The following is a 12,442-nucleotide window of genomic DNA, read 5'->3' on the forward strand; positions in this document are numbered from 1 at the left end:
AGCAGCATGAAAACAAATTTAAGAGAACTTTCTTATTAGAAAGAACAATGTGTCTCCTGCAGCGCCAGCCTGTGCAGTCACAAGAGAAGTTGAGGACTGAAGACATCTGCACCCAGGATGTCTGTAATCATTCAGGCCTCTGTTCTTCTCGTGGCCAATTAACCTCTACTTTCCAGACTGATAGCGAGGTTTGTTTTTTTTTTGAAGAAACTGAAATTTAACCTAGGTCCTCTTCCAAGTCTCAGCCCAGGCCCAGTTTAAATTCAAGCTGTTATGTCTGGAGTAATCCTAGTTTGCTGGAGCTGCGGAGCAGGACACCAGCTCCTTGTGGATGTGATGGCAGTGGCCAGGAAGATGAAACCTCTACAACCACACAATGAACTGAGACCACTGCCTACTATTTGTACTCCATGAGTCATTCCATGGCTTGGAAAGGAGTGTTATGGAGGCAGAATGACCCACGGTGTGCGAAAATGCCCTCTAGACATGCATGTCTCTAAAGGAAACCTCCAAGCTTCTGCAGTCACAAGTTGTCCAAGTGTACAAAGAACATGAACGCATTCCATGTGGGACCCTGCCAGGACGGTGTTATGAGCAACACCTGTGAGTGATGTGGTGGAACACACACTGCAACCCAGAGTGCTGCAAGTCAGATGAGAGATTATGCCATACCTCACTAACAACTTCTATTTGCCCTCACTCTATTAATGACACATTCTGTGCTCCAGAAGTATCAATTTATGCTTTGCTCTCCATTGAGCAAATCTCGTCCAACTGAGCTCAGCAGATGAGCATGTTCAGTGAAGAGCTGATTAACAAACTCAGCTTCTTTATCAGCTCTGCTCTAAAGTTTTCTCTCCTGGTGCCACTGATCCACATGTTTCATCTTTTATGATGATGCATCAAACTGCCTACCAGTGCCAGAGAGCAGAGCTTTGGCATAAATTACCTACAGCACCACAGGTCCAGTCAAGTCCTCTATAATATATCTTTTTCATGTGTGAGCCATCAGCTACATAGTAACTGTTTCAAGCATAAGAACCAAGAAACAACTTTATTTTCTAATCACGGTTTCAGGTCACAGGTTATGTTTTCTCTCTTAAAAAACTGCATCATCACCAGGAGGGAAAGTAGGGAGATAATCTTGCTTTGGGTAAGAGGCAAAAGTAAGAAAATATCCAACCTTACGCTGTGTACTTTGACAGCATCTGCTTTATAGAACTCATATCGCTGTTTACTATTAAAAAGCTCTTATTTGCTGAAGCATTCCCAGACCATATGTTATCAACAAATGTTACTAACCAAATACAAACAGTAATTTTCATTAGGTTTCCTTCATGAGAACAACATTAACCACAAAGGGAATAAATGTTTCAAATGACAGTAAACATACATAGCAAACCCTTGACAACACTGTGGCGCTTACATATTCATACCCCCAAAAGCCCTGAAAAGATCTGCACCAGCAAATGGAGACCATCAGAAGTTGGGTTTTGTGCTGGTTGGAGCCTGTGGTGATGTCATTAGTTGCCATAGTGATGTTCAGCATAAGGCCATAATTCATGTCACTGAAATATCATTTGTATTCAATCTAAGTACCCAGTTTATCTGGGCTGCGTATTAAGTTATTGTTGAGAAAATTAGCTCTGGATGGTAGCTAGGTATTAGGATCTTCTGAGGGACTAACAGTGTAGTGGTTTAATTTCCATATTTAATCGCTAAGCAGGTTATCACTGCAGGAGTTCATTTGTTGGGAAAGTGTCTTGGGACTCATTCTGGACAAATCTCACAAAGTAGCCATGCTATCTCGTATCCTATCACAGAGTTTGTGCTGATGCTCCAAAGCAATAAAACTTTTGCAAATGAGGACAAATAAATGTCATTCTGGCCAAAAGGAGATTTACATGTATATATATATATATATGTGTGTGTGTGTGTGTATACACATGTCACAAAAAAAGAAGCACACAAGCAGAAAAATCCTGAGAGTACTTTTTCAGTCAAGACCATATCAACTACCTGAATCCCACCTGAACCCCTCAGCCCAGCATTTCTTACTGCCCAGTGCATTCCAAAGCCTGGAACTGATCAAGAAATGCTGCTGTGCACAGGGACTTTACTAGAATCACCGCCCTATTTATGGCATCTCTGCTGTTCCAGTGGTATCACTAGGATCTGCTTGTGTCTCCAGGGTTTCTGCTTAGGTATCAAACTTAGGATGAGCAGTTAAACTCTTCTGGCTGCAAAGAGGTACTAATTTGGCCCTTTTACAAGCAAAATAAGATCATATCTGTGGCCTTTGTGTCTACAGATTCACCTAGAGGTGCCATCACAGTTATTGACCAAAGAGCCCAAAGCGCTGAGAATTTTTCCTGAATGAAACATAAAATGACACATATCCAGAGGATAGGAGTGGATAACAAGGAACAAAGGTCAGCTCTTGTTTCCCATTACCTCAATGGGCTCATTTAACACGAAGCACCTGAAGGATGGGCTCACCTGTCTGATTTCAGGAACATTTGGGAGCTCTCACAAGCACTGTCCTCCCTGCCACATGAGGGACAGTGATGCCATTGCCAATGCAGGTGCCAGACTGCTCTGACCAAGCTGCTGTCAGCTGTCTCAAGTGACATGCTGCTGATCGGGCAAACCTTCAGCTTGATGCTACTCAGCCCTTCTGAACTTCTGGCCAAAATTGGTAAGACCAACTAGTCTCCTGCTGATGCCACAGCAAGCTCTTACCCTTTCCTGATGTAAGATCACTGCAGAAACAACTGTCTTCATCCTATGGAACTGCAGTGCTTTACATGCTGATCTTTGGCTGTGGCCTCTAAGGGCTACCAAAATGCAGACACAGCAATTACAAAGTTAAATTACCACATAGCTAAAAAGACAAAAACATTAAAACACCATGGGGCTGCTATGTTACAATGTTTGATTATCATACTACTTGGGATATGAATAAGGCTTGAGCAAAATCCTGTAAGCATCCCTGCTTGAGTCCTGACTGCACTCATGTATCACATGAAAGCAGGCAGGAGGTTCTCTGACTCCAGCTGCTTTTCTCCATGATATCCCACTTATGTGGCCTAATCCTTAACTTTCTTAGCTGTCCTTTAGAGACACTGACTTAGTAATTTCTGTTCAACTTTAGCATGTAAGTTCCTCCACAGGAAATTTTAGCACCCATGACCTTCCTAAAAGTGAACATACACATTTAATACCCAGGAAAATGCATTAAATTTTCTTCATTTGTATACTGTGGTCTCCAGCAAGTCTGCTTAACTCTTGCCTAATTTGAAACATCACTCTTCTTCCATCATTGCTCTTGTAACTTGATGTAGCCAGAACACTGAGGCCTGTGATTTCTATAAATAAAGAACAAATACAACTGGGTTATATTGCTGGGCCATGAATCAGCCCTGCTAACCAGCTCAGCCTGTCAGTGGGCTAACACAAGAGCAGCTGGAAAGCCATGTGCTTTCCACAGGGTTGACATTTAAACATGATCCATGACCGGTTCTCGTGGGCTTCAAAACTGCCAGAGGATACCTTTTATCCCTCTCCAGATATATTTATTGAAATGGGTTTGGTTGCCAGCTTGCATGAAACAAAAGTGAAAAAATCAGAAAATGAAAGTAAAAATGTTTACTAAAGGAGAGCTACACTCTTCCCTCAGTGGGTTCACTCCAGGTGTGCACTACAGTCAATGCACACAGCAGTCTCCTGGGACAGATGGTCTCTGCTGAAGATGATGCCCTTCTGCCTTGTTCCCACAAATTCACCACTTAAGTAAAAAAGTCTTGCAGAATAACATTCCTAAATGTTGGTCAGATTTGCACCTGCTTGGTATAGTTTTTCCAGTCTAATCGACTCAGCAGCAGTGCCTGTCCCCTCCCAGGCCAGGAACATGTCCTTGGGAAGGCAGAACACAGCAAGCAGCTGCTTCCGTCCCTGCAGGGGCACAGCCACTGAAACCTGCAGCAGCATCCCCCACCCTCCTGCACAGCCAGCTGGCTGTGTGCAGGGGCATGTAGGTCCAGCTGAAAGGCCTTTAATAAATGTGACCATGTCTTGGACAATATTTGCAAGGCCAGCTTAACCTTACTCGCTCTTCTCTGCTGTCAGAGTGGGATCCCATGAGAACAAGACCAGCTGGTCTGGCTGCCTCCCTCCCTGTGCACTGCTGGTACTGGCAGGAGAGTCACGCACTTCTCTTCATCCACATTCCTCATCTTGTCCCTCCTGGCACTCACACCAGCATGTCTGTGTCCCTCCTGGTGTATTTATGGTTTGGTCCCCAAACCGAGCCAGCTGGTAAAGGGAAGCTCATCGCAAGGGTGGCACAGACATCAGCCTGACAGACACTGCCTGTGCTTTGAGGAAATACAGGTCAGCAAAGTCACCTTTTGCTTAGTGACTGCTTCACGTGGTGTGGTGCAATGCTTTTAACCCAGCCTTGGTTTTTCAGCTTACTGCAGTGCCTGGCCACGGTGCCTGCTGGAACTGGATCCTGCTCTGACGATGGAGTGTTCCCATCCCGCTTCATTGCTGGGAGACTGAAATCCTACACACAGTCTCAACTTAGTTCTTCCAGAAATCCTGTCTAGCAAATGATGGCTTTATTTCTTTAGCACACTCCTTTCCTCCCAGAAGAGATCTTTGCAGGAAACATCCTTAAATCTTAGGCCATAAATCATGTATGCCCACAGCTTGAGCACTGGGAAAAACAGAGTTAGAGCAGAAGCATGCCAGGCACTGAGCTAACCTACCTTCATGCAGCTGATGGAGTAGTGCACCTTTTCCTCTAATGTAATGGTAAGGTGTATTTCTTTTTTACATGTTTCTAGAGACACAAGCAAGGAGGAAAATAAATGGTCTTAAAACATGTTTAACAGTACATGAAGAAGCACACAGGAAAGCTTTTTGCTATATTCTCTAACGCTTTACATATACCAGCCATTCAAAAACATGAATTAGAGGCTGATCACCACCATTACCAGTGATCTCTTTGAACTTCCCTTGCCCATACTCTGAGGCTGCAGTTCATTATAATTGAGTGCACACAGGTCAACAGCAAAACCTGATGCAGGGACGGCATTAATCCCACCGGGATGAAAACATCCATTTTTAAAAATGAAAAGAGCAGTTGGGAACTTCCAGGAACACCATAAACTAGACAGCCCATGTGCTGACCTTTCACAAGCAGGTGCTGGGAGAGCAGACAGCTCGCTCCTTTTTGGGAGCAGTGCTGGTGAGGCACCAAACTGGCAGGGACGCGGCAGCACGGATGTGTCCATGACACGTGGCAGAGGCAGGTGCTCACACCTGCACCAGCTGGGTCACAAAGCCATAAGAAACAGAAGTAGGGCATCCCAAGGCCTCTGGGAAAATATGTACTCTTTGCAACTCTCACGGGTAATGGCAATGGATAATATGTTTTCTGTTTGTGTCTTTGGGATTTGAAAAAACCCAAAAGCATAGAAGAATTCAAAATTTTAGGCTCTGCAAGAAAACCCACAGGCTGGGGTCACACAGCTAGAGACCTGTGGAGTGCAGCTCCACACACAACTCTGTTTCAGTGGGAGAATGCAATAAATCACTGCTAGTTTGGGGATGCTGGATTGGGGATAGCTACAAACTCGTTCGCAGCTTACTGCAGTAGAACTACAAACCTCAATTGAGGTCAGCTGAATTCTTCTAGAAACATAACCCAGTGGGCAATACAGCATCAATATTGAAAGATAAAAAGGTTATTTAGTCAGAAACAAAACAAGGTGGTGAGTAAAGACACCAAACAAAGCAGGAAGCACTTGCTGCAGATGAAGCAAAGGAGGTGTTGGTTCCTCCCACCAACCACAGCCATCCATTGGCAAAATACCAAGCTATTTAATCCATTTGGTGGGTTTTTTGGGACTGAGTTTGGATTTCACATGCTGTAGAGAGCCTCAAATGGATCTATGGCTCTGAGGAAAGGATTTGATCTTCAGCTATCAGAAGATACTGAAAAAAGAGACCAATCACAACTGTGGAAAATCACAAATTTAGGGGACTGTACTATCATGTACAAGTGCCCAAGTCACCTGCTTTGGGCTCCTGCTATTACAATAAGGAGAGATCTATTTAATAGTCAGTAGAGTTAGGCCTTAATTTGCCTTATCCCAATTTAGCAAGCAGATGAAATGATGCCTGACCTAAAAGGGCCCCTGTCTTCACTTCTAAAGAGGGGTGTTGGAGGTAACTGCTGCGGGTGCAATTAAAATCTCAAAGAATACATACAGATGCAGAGAACTTTCTATGTTTCTGCTCATGCAAAGATGACCTGGGCTAGGAAATACAATTCAGGTGCTAAGAAAGGCACCTTTCCGTTGTGCCTCTAGAAATGGATTAAGAACGGTTTGCATCCATAATACGTCTTGATTCCCAAGAGCTGCTGAGCCTCCTCTGGGATTCCTCCCACAGTAAAAGTTTGATGTGTTTACTCACCTTCAAAACAGGATAACCAAAGACATCAGACGCAGATTGACAACGCAGTCTATTTCTGTTTACATTTGTTTCCTCTCCTCCCTTTCTGCTGCCAGAACAGCCTTTCAGTCCCATCCCCTCGGAACAAGCTGAGCTGAAGTGGGAGTGACAGCACAAACAGATTTGATTCCTCCTAGACTTTGCTGCACAGACTTCGTAACAATTCAAACTCTGCTTTCACTGATGCTGCTCCCATGCAGGTGAGTGACAAGTCAGCATCTCCCTGGCACTGGCCAGCAGAGGCAGCTGTACCTGCCTTCCCTGGAGCTATGGAATGCTGAGCAGGGCCATGTCTCTGCATGGAGCACTGATGCCTGCTCTGATGGGATAACCCAAGGGCGCTCTGAGCGAATCCATCATTTCCCATGACATCCTAATTCCTGCTGAGCATATAGCATCCACTCTTCTAAGAAAAGAGCACCATTGGTAAATATTTTGCTTACAAAAAGGGTGTTTATTTACCCCAAAACACCACTGCAGAAAGCACTATGGTGTTATCCAAAAGGTGAGCAGAGACAGCACATTCCCTAAGGACTGGGTTTCTCCTACAGCAGCTGAGTTCCAATGTCCAGCATTTCATCGACTGCCCATTTTCTGTTCTCACGGCTCTGAGACACAATGTATGTCACCCACACAGACACCATTCTGCTTAACATCATGCAGCCAGCAGTACCAGACAGCTGATAAAAGGCACCACCTCTCCCTCCAAAAGCTGCAACTCCCACATCCTCAAACTGGCTCCGGCAGCACTACACTGCCGGCTGAGAGAGAAATATGTCTTGGAGAGCATCACATCTGTGCCTGAGTGTGCAAAGTGCAGAAGGAATAGGGTAAAGCTGACAGAGACTGCAGCAAAGCAAAGCCTGCAAAGGTCTGCACTTGATCTGCTTGTGGCTCACACACAGTCCCCACAGACCCCGTTCCAGTGCCAGCACAGGGCACTGCAGCCAAGAGGAGCTGCTGAGGCCGACAGCACAGCTTTAGGAACCCAAAAAAGGATGATCTCTGCTATACAGAAAATATGGAGCTTGATTTGCGTTTCCTGAGAATGACTGATACAGTGGGGAAGTGTCATGAAGGAAGTAGGGAGGGGAGGTGGATTTAATCACATTATAGCTATTTACGGCCACGAGATGGCATTCCTGCCCCAGAGATGTCCCTGTGCCATGCCTGCACCCAGCCCAACTCACCTCCCGTGCCCAGGACCACATACCCCTCCTGGACTGCTGCAGCCCTGGCTGGGTTCTACTGCACAAATCCCACGGCCGGTTTGGGTGAGAAATTCTGGCAATGCCATTCACCAAAATCTTTGGGGTATTAACAGGGAAAACAAGTAGTGTGATTACTTTCCATGATTTGATGACTGCTTTTCAAATGCTCTGTGCTCTTCCCTAATACTTTCACAATTAGAGAAGAAAAGCTCAGCAGGAGGAAACGGAAACGAAAGCCCAGCATCGTTTCACTGGGAGGTCTGAACTGAAGGAATAATTGGTTTTACAAGGGCTGCCTACTATATGTGCTCCATCAGTGTATCTGCTTTGGATACAGCACAAGTTAAGAGTTTAAGTCACAAAATGCATCTGTGTGCATTTACCGTCTGTGGCTGTGACACTTCTTGCATAATGCAATGTCTTGCAATGACATCCACAGGCTAATTAAAGTTTCTTTTGGTCAAAGATGCTCCACTGAACCAGCCCCAGAGCTGTTCATTTCACAGAACAATTAAATTCAGTGGTTAATCACTTCTCTCAAGTCTTGTCACCCTGAAAGAAAACCAAACTGCAGAGGACTGCCGCTGGTTAAGGCCTGGTCATGGTTTGGACTTAGTAAGGCCAAGCCCTGCCAGCTTCACAGAAACTCAGTATCTCACAAGCAGAGACCATGAAAAAGGAGAAAGAAATCCTCTGCCTGAAAATTCAGGTTACTGGTTTGTGCCAACATAGTCTACACCTTCCTTTATAAAATTCAGGAGAGGAGAGCAATGAAATATTTCCTAAATGTAAACAGAGCAGAAAACAGCACCAGGTTCCTTTCCAAAATCAGCTAAAGAGACGAACACGATGTTCGAGACCATCTCTTGTTGTTGCATCACCACTTACATTTTTCCTGTCCTATATTTTTCTAAGACAGAATCCAAGACAGAAAGCCCAAATCCAGCCAGATACTTGGGATAACATTTGCCTTGCCTAACTTCTGACAGCTAGAAGCAAAGGCATCCTAGAATCTCCTGGTTCAGTGGGGATGAGTGGACAATTCCAGCAGGTGATGCCCATCCAGTTCCTCTCTCCATCAGCATGCAGTGACAAGAGGACATTGCTCCCTTTAAGTACTTTCAGACTTAGTGCTGTGGTTTGTTGGGAGGTTTAGCACATTCACAAAGCCAACAGGCCTCTCTACCTTCATTTCACAGAAAGAACACCTAAAACGTTGAGAAATCACTGTCCAGACAGGAGCAGGCGCAGTACCAATCCTTTAAAGCATGTTCTCTATCTCCCTACGCTGCTTTGCAACCAGCAATAGCAGCACCTCTCATTAAATGATAATGTGCATTACTTGTACACAGCACTTAATAAATAAACCAACAACTGGGCCCTTTCACAAGTCTCGCTCCTTGCCTTTCCCTTGGCAAATGACGTGCAGAATCTGCACTAAGGCATGGCTTAATTATTTTTAAAAAACACCAACCATGAGCAATAAACAAGATGACTAAATGTATCCTGGGACTTGCATTTTGCAGTCCTTCTCTTAATTTAGCACTGTTTCAGCTCACTGAATCTCAATCTCATTTCAATGTCCTTTTGGTCTCTACTATCCCATCTTAAGGTTGCATGAATAGGAGTGATGAAGCAGACGGGTGTCGATGAAAATTGCCTTGGGCATCATCACACCTTCTGGAATACTTAAATTTGAATGTATGTGCTATCACAGGAATACATAATTCCCAAGTGCATAGGAACACTCAAGAAATTAGACAGCTGGCGAGAAAAGAGAGACATTCATCTGTGAAAGAGAAGGTGCATGAGCTCAACCCTTACCAGACACCAGAGAATCCATGTGAAAGCAGTGCTGTGTGGGCTCTAAAGGTCAGGGAAAACACAGCCAGGGCTTGCACTTACTTGATACCAGCAAAACCAACTACAAGAGGTAAGTCCACAGAAACAAGCCTTCATTATTCTTCAACACAGCTTCTAGTGTAAAATACAGGAGAGGAGGGACTGCACATGAGACCTTCGGGAGCAGGATCACCATCCACAGTCCCAGCAGAGTATTCCACAACTGTCCATGAGGCTGCTCAGAGCAGTGTGGCTGTCTGGGTAACAGTCAGAGTAAGGGAATCCTGTGGGGTCTACCTTTACTCTGGGGAAAAACTTAGCCACTTAATCTAAAGCAAAATTTTTGTCCCCACAAGGTAAGAACCATTCCTGCAGAGCAGCTATGAGTAAGCATCAGAAGAGGTTCTGAATTCCTAATTAAAAAAGGTATTAAATCACTTGCATGAAGACTTCCCATAATAGATCACACGCTTGCATCTGGGTAATAACTTTTTAGTGCAGTTTTTGCAGTGCTTAATGACTTGTCCACAGCCTCCATTTTCAGAAAAGGGAACGTCACAGCATAAATCTCAGGAGCATTATGGAAATACTGTCACACACACAAAAGGGGATTTGAAGAGCAGGTCAGACCGAGCTAACAGCAGAACCCTCCAGGTGCAAAGTCAGGCACAGTCTCATTGGAAAACTGTCTCCTGGGCATGCTAAATAGCTGTCAGTGAAGAAATCGTTTATCAGGGATTTGGACACCACTTTGTACCTTTCAGCCTCAGACAGAGGGGCTAAAAACAACCGCCCTGAAGTTCCTGTTCCTGTCCCTGTTACTGTCAGCAGCATCACTTAACTCACAGAGAGCAAAGCTGAAAATCTCTCCTGGAAGACCTTTCTCCAACAGATGCCCTAGGGCAGACTGACCCTGTGCTCAGAGACTCACTCCAGGGATGAGGACTGCACCTCAGAAGTGATGGTGTCTGATGTTACCTGTACCCAGGGCTCAGTCACTGGCCTTAACACATTCCTAAGTCTCCTGGAGGTTTCCTAAGGAGAAAGAGCTGCAAACATCTGCACAGCTGTGAAATGAAATCATGCAACTGGAAAGGCAAGTCAATTGGTATGGGTAATTAACACAGCTTATATTTAATGCTGAAGCCAATTAGAAGAGGGAGGAAAGGGGAAAAAAAGGAAAAAAAAGCAGCTACTTCCTAAAATTTCCTTTTGCTTTGTTTTTCACCCAGCATCGTGAATTTTGCTTACACAGGGCTTAGCTAAGCTTGTAAACCTAAATATGAATGCCTGCTTAAAACCTGCAGCCACTCAGTTCTTGTGCCTAAGCTTTGCCTTATCTGGAACAGCCCTGCCAGGCACAGCACCAACAGCTGTACTGGGAGATACATAACATGAATTATGGGCTAAACTCTGCTCTCACTCACATCAGTTTAAACCCCTTTAGTTCAGTGGAGTTAAATTAGTTCTACAGCACACGGAATATTTATTTGCAATTTATACATCTCGGAAGGACTTTTCTCATTTGACCACAGGGGAGTGTGCAGGGCATCCCCAACTAATTTTGGCAGCAAAACACTGACTGCAACAAAACGCTCTTATCATGCTCCTATCTGTGCAAAGCCAACGGGCAGCACTTCACACTCCAGGGCCTGAGACGGGGGATTCCTGAATGAAAAGACCAGATTTTCCCCTTCTGCAGACAGAGAAGAAATCCCTGTTTGCCAGCCTCCCTTCCTGCAGGGCTTCTCCCTTTGCTGCTCAGTGCCCATCTCCCAGAAGAAGAGGGTGACCGAACGGCACTGAGGAAGGATGCTGTGCACTTCCAGTCCCTCTTTTAAGTCAGACAGCGGGCTCTGATGGACATGGCACACCAATCTGAAACAAAACCCCTGGCTGAAGGATAAGGATGGAGATCTGGTGCAGCCTGTCGAAGCAGAGATAAGCAGCTGAGCTGTCACAGCACCTTGAAATGAATCAGGGAGCAGGATCAGAACAAGCACAGAGATAAAACAAGGCACTCCTGTCTCCTAGGGCAGTGGGTAAGAGAAAGGAGATGGGAGAGGTTTAGAAGTTTACCAAAGACATTACTTTATCATCAGAGTGAATTTCTGGAAAGGCCCAAGCCCTTGGTCATGACAAACAACATAAGATGTGATATAGAGTCAGATGAGACTCATTGAGTGCCCTCTCTCCAGCACTGCCATACAGTACATGCTGAAGAAAATTACATGGAAAAAACCCCAAGCAATGATGATTTGTCTCTTCTCCTTCAAAAACAACAATCTTCATTCCCACCTATTCTCTGAGCCACTGCACAACCCCTGCACTAGGGTTGAAGGTGCTCAACCTCAAAATAAAGACACTTCCAAAATAAAGACAGCCCACACCTCTGTCCCTTCTTGGCTGTGCTAAAATGCACAGACAGGATGGTCAGATTCTTCCCCCACCAGTTATTTACTGCTTTTACCCCAAATGGTTCAGCTGAGGTCAATGCAGGGACACATGATTTTCACTACTGTGCATCAAGGGAGAATGAGACTTATCTGTGTGACAAAATAGGTCCAGGTGAATACACAGCATTTATTTACAAGGCACGTAGGACCTTGCTGTTGTTTGGGTCTCTTTGTTTTCTTTTGTTCTGCTTACATCAGAGAAAGGTAATAGAAGATGCTGAAACACTGGTACAGCTGATGAGCACTGCTACAATCATGGGTTACTCTTTAAATATATTCATCAGCCTCTTTAGAGGCTGTAGAACAGGGGTGTTGTGGCTGCATCTTTTGTGCTATTCCCAAACCCCTCAGCAACCCTGTTTTCAGGTCGTGCAAATGGCAGCACTACTACCACAGCTCCTGGAAGGG

General features: G+C 44.9%; 1 protein-coding gene across 25 annotated transcripts in view; it reads right to left on the reverse strand.

Annotated features, from left to right (window-relative positions):
* The window catches only part of CADPS (calcium dependent secretion activator), a 211,808-nt gene that overhangs the window by 113,937 nt on the left and 85,429 nt on the right, over positions 1 to 12,442 (reverse strand). The window lies entirely within an intron of this gene.

Source organism: Pipra filicauda, unplaced genomic scaffold (genome assembly GCF_003945595.2).
Source record: "Pipra filicauda isolate LSUMZ 115617 unplaced genomic scaffold, ASM394559v2 scaffold148_size1903560_pilon, whole genome shotgun sequence".
NCBI classification, from domain to species: Eukaryota; Metazoa; Chordata; class Aves; order Passeriformes; family Pipridae; genus Pipra; species Pipra filicauda.